The sequence below is a fragment of the Chlorocebus sabaeus genome, chromosome 22 (assembly GCF_047675955.1).
Source record: "Chlorocebus sabaeus isolate Y175 chromosome 22, mChlSab1.0.hap1, whole genome shotgun sequence".
NCBI classification, from domain to species: domain Eukaryota; kingdom Metazoa; phylum Chordata; class Mammalia; order Primates; family Cercopithecidae; genus Chlorocebus; species Chlorocebus sabaeus.
In genome coordinates this window covers 32,092,849-32,098,415 of record NC_132925.1, presented here as the reverse complement: position 1 = coordinate 32,098,415, position 5,567 = coordinate 32,092,849, and positions in this window count along the sequence as shown.

Here is a 5,567-nt window from a genome sequence, read left to right as displayed (position 1 = left end):
TACCTTTAGTTTTACAGGAGAAGCAGGTTATAAAATAAAGTACTTTATAGATGATTTCTGAAGAGTTGTAAATGTAAGAACTGTGAGTATCAGCTCCTCTGGGTTCTGGTTACTGCTGACAGTTTGTTGGTCTGAGCAAATCAGTAATTTGTGTATAGATTTTTCAAAATTTAGAGCTAGTGTTTATATTGGAAGGTAATAATTATAATTTTGAAAGATTTTTGAGATTATCACATCCAGTTTATACACATACAATAAAAATTTTAGCTCTAGGAGTTTCATATTTTGGTCATAGTTTCAACATTTTAACATGTGAATTATAGGGTTCCATGCTGGCTTCCAGATTTTATTATTTGACTACAAACAATGAAATTTGAGAGAGAGATACATATATTATGTTTATAATATATAATATTTTACATATATTACATATGTAATATATGATACATATAATTATATATGTAATATATAATATGCGATACATATAATTATATATCTAATATATGATACATATATTATATATGTAATATGTGATATATATTATGCATATTATATGTAATATGTGATATATATTATGCATATTATATGTAATATATGATACATTATGCATATATGTAATATATGATATATATTATATAGTACACAATGTGTATTATATAACACATTACATATATTATATACTGCGTTATAATATATAATATATATTTATTAAAAATTAAATATATAGTATATATATTTATTAAATATTAAATATAAATATTAAATATATAAAATATACAATATGTATAATATTTATATAATACAACATATATTATATACTATATGTAATGTATTATATTTGTACTATATATTATATGATATATATCATATTATATAATACATATTATGTATTATGTAATACATATATATTTATATAATATATTATATTTATTATATATAATACATGATATTATATTATATATTAACATTATGTATATTATATATCATTTATATATTAAATATGTATAATATATAAATGATAATATATTAAGTATATTATATAATATATTATATACAATATATAAAAAATATTTTTTATATATTTATATATTTTTTTATATATTACATATATTATACTATATATGAATAATATATATTATATTATTATAATTATATATAATTAATTACTATTAATATATACTTAATAATATATTATATTATATATCAATCGATATAATACAATATGATATATATTATATAATATATATTATTATTACTATATTATATATTGTATATTACACATAACATATAATTATATATTATATATTACACATAACATATAATTATATATTATATATTACACATAACATATATATTATATATAATTTGAAGGAAGGAGGGAAATGTTATCTTTCTCTGTTTCTATAAGAGATAAATACAGTGGATATTTTTCTATTGGTAATGATTGAGTTCACCTTTTTCATAAGATATTTTCTTTCTGTTCTGAGTAACTCAAATAAAATCTGGCCCTTGTGAAACCTGGGAAATCTCGTCTGTTGAAATACAAGGTTAAACACATTCCAAGAGATCTGTTCAAACTAAAATTATTTTTTATACTTTGAGGTGCTTGAGAAAAAGACTACATTATTTATGAGAAAATGTGCTTTATCTTGGAAATTGTGTTCACACATTAGCTTACTGTTTTGTAAAATAAATGCTTATGAAGCTAACACTGTTGCAGGATTCAGGGGGATGAGAGACCTCAGGTCAAAACAAGAGAATCTTTATTGAGTGCACTCAGGCTCAGCTGACTCACATCCAAAAGACAGGGCCCAGAACAACGACAGCGCCTGACTTTTACACACATTTCACAAAACAGGATGGGCTAGCTTGAAGCAAGCTTACAGTGGCATGAAAGGAGGGATCTAGACGCAGGACAAAGACAGGATTGCATATAACCGTTGCCAAGCAACCCAGATGTTTGTTATCTAGGTTTGTCTGTGCACAGGTTTATCCAGGCCTACTCAGGTTTTTCATGACCTTTGTTGTACTTCTTAAATAAAACAGAATACTTGAAGTCACTAGTTAAGAGAACAAGAATCTATAAACTCATTCCATAAAACAAAGGAAAATTTGTTTTTCTTCTCCCTATGTTGAGGGAGTGCTGGGAGAGTCTCCAGAGCACATTAGATAATATTATCAAGAAATTTCCCAGGTCTGGGCTGTGCCTGTTGCTGCCTCTGGGACAAATTAGCCTAAAATAGGAAAACTTTTTTCTCTTTCTTTTCAATTTTATTATTTTTTTAATTTCCCGCTTCATTCTCCCCTTTGAGGCCTTTTATAAAGGAAGTTTACGAGAAGACCTCAATATTACTTAATTTTGCATGAAGAGACAAGATTTCTTTTTTGAGCAAAGATTGATATATACACAAAGCCATTAGCTGAGTGTTAGTTTGTCTAGCTATGTTTTTAGCCAACTGTGTTAACAGATACTATAGTACTCAGTGGAACTGTGGATTATGGGAAAGAGTGAGCCTATGGATGTTATCTGGCAAACATTAAAATATAAAGATCTGACTCCTTTGTGGGAGAGAGACTTTGGTCTGGTTTAAGAGACTTCCTTTCCTTGACCCAGTGCAAATCTTTTTTTTTTTTTTTTGAGACGGAGTCTTGCTCTGTCACCCAGGCTGGAGTGCAGTGGTCGGATCTCGGCTCACTGCAAGCTCCTTCTCCCAGGTTTACGCCATTCTCCTGCCTCAGCCTCCCGAGTAGCTGGGACTACAGGCACCCGCCACCTCGCCTGGCTAGTTTTTTTGTATTTTTTAGTAGAGATGGGGTTTCACCATGTTAGCCAGGATGGTCTCGATCTCCTGACCTCGTGATCCGCCCGTCTCGGCCTCCCAAAGTGCTGGGATTACAGGCTTGAGCCACCGCGCCCAGCCGCAAATCTTAAACCAGATCCTAGATAAAAGCTTAGGGTTATAGCATACATAAGACCAGCTATTCATTGGGTCACAGATTGAATAGGTTGTTTGGTTGTACATACAAGTCTCCAGAGGGGTTTCTGTGTATTCATAGTATGTATGGTACCATAAAGTCTTAACTACTGTGTTTCTTATTTACGTAGTGTGCGTGCACTGATGGCAACTATCTATGTGCTTTTCTTTTCGTATAGACTTAGGTACAAATAAAGCCAAGGCAAAAAGTAACATTGTTATACTAAATATGGACAGAAAGAGTTCTCCCTTGGGCAGAGAGATTGGCAATAATGATAGCATAGTAATAAAATAACTGGTCATACTAAGATAGTAATTAAACATAAAATTTGTATTCACATCTACTGATTTGATGATGACTCCTCAAGCTTCGGCCATGCGTAGACTAGTCAACTTCCGGTTGCATGACTAGAGCAGGGCTTACAGTTTTCCTCCAGCTTCCGCCGTGTGTAGACTGGCCAGCTTCTAGAGTGGCCAGAGCAGGGCTGCTGTAATTTCTACTGGTTACATGGTCTTGTCGCAGGATCAGCCTGTTGGATGGTCTGGGTCTCATTGACTGATCCACTGATCCTAGGCCGCTGGTTTTAGCTGACTGTGGTGAATCCAAGGCATGATACCTGAAACTTTAACAGCAGTGGGAGTAGACAAGATTATTATAGAATGGGGCCTATCCTATATGAGTCCTAGAGTGGTTAGATTTTCTTTTTTAACTTAACTAAAGTTCCTAGGTTTGAAAGGGTGTATTGAGGGGGTCTGTCAGACTTATAGGCATTTTTTCTATATCTAGCCATGCACTTTTTGCATGGCCATACTTAAAGACTGCATTTGCCTTTTTAAAGTTAGTTTTCCTAGTTTACAGAGATCACTTTTAATCTGACTTATGATGGGGGTGGCTGGCGGAACAAAATCTCATAGGGCGAATACCTACTTTGTTTGGTGGGGGTGCACCTGACTCGGAGGAGGACCACAGGCAAGACCTGATCTTACCTTAGATGAGTTTCTTGGCAAAATTTCTTCAGCAGGGGCCGGGCGCGGTGGCTCATGCCTGTAATCCCAGCACTTTGGGAGGCCGAGACGGGCGGATCACGAGGTCAGGAGACTGAGACCATCCTGGCTAACACGGTGAAACCCCGTCTCTACTAAAAAATACAAAAAGTTAGCCGGGTGTGGTGGTGCGCGCCTGTAGTCCCAGCTACTCGGAGGCTGAGGCAGGAGAATGGCGTGAACCCGGGAGGCGGAGCTTGCACCGAGATCGCGCCACTGCACTCCAGCCTGGGCGACAAAAGCGAGACTCCGTCTCAAAAAACAAAACAAAACAAAACAAAAAAACATTTCTTCAGCAGCTGTTTGAGTGTCCGGTTCGTGTACTCCACTTTACCTGAGCTCCGCGGCCTGTAGGCTGTATATGATTTCCACTTTATTTTTAATAGTCGAGATAAGTTCTGAACTATTTCAGCCACAAATGTTGGTCCATTGTCTGATTCTAGAGTTAGAAGCAGTCCAAATCTGGGAATAATGGTTCTTAGCAACACATTGGTCACCTCTAGTGCCTTCTCTGTCTGGGTGGGGAAGGCCTTGACCTATCCTGAAAAGGTGCAAATGAACACCAACATGTATTGATAACACCCCTCTTCAGGGCAATTCGGTGAAGTCTGTAAGCAGTTTTCCACAGGGCATGGCTCCTGTTTCCTGAACTCCCAGGGACTGAGTAGGCCCTTGTCGTGGATTGTTCTGAACACAAGTTAAACACTGTTTGTTTATAAATGGCTTGAGTAATAGCAATGAGCCATGGCACATAGAAAATAATGCTCTAATAATGTCTTTAGTGTATTTTTTTTTTTATGTGAGTTCCTTGGTGCAATTATTTTACAAATCTGGGGGCCACCATTTCCAGTATGGTTAGCCTCACATTGGAGATTTTTTACCATTCTCCTTCAGTGTAGTTTCTATTTTCCTGGGCAAAACAAGTAGTGTATTTGTAGTGTAACTTGGGATCTCTGGGAGGGGAATCTCTAGGAAGAGAGGCATAGCCAAGGCTTCCTCTTTACAAGGTGGAGTTGTCACGGCAGACTGCTTTACCTCTTTGTCTGCCTTTCTGTTTTATTTAGCCTTCAGTGTTCTTGCTTTTTGGTGCCCTTTGCAGTGCATTACTGCCACCTTTTTGGGGGGCCTATACAGCATTTAAGAGCTGTAGAATTTCTTCCTTGTACTTTATTTCTTTACTTCCAGCAGTTAAAAGTCTTTTTTTTTTTTTTCTTTTTAAATAGCCTCACAAACATGCAAAGTGGCAGAAGCATATTTGGAATCTGTTTAAATATTTACCTTCTTGTCCTTTGCTAGCCAGAGAGCTCTTGTCAGAGCTATTAGCTCTGCTTTCTAAGCAGAAGTTCCTGTAGGCAAGGACTGCACCTCTACTACCGAGTTCAAAGTTACCACCGCATATCTAGCTCCACGGACTTCCTTTAGTATGAAACTGATTCGATTAGTAAAATATTCAATGTCCGGGTTCCTGAGGGGCTGATCTGTCAAATCTCTCCAGCTTGAGAACACCTCATCTACCACATCCATACAGCAATAAAGGGGGCCTCCTGG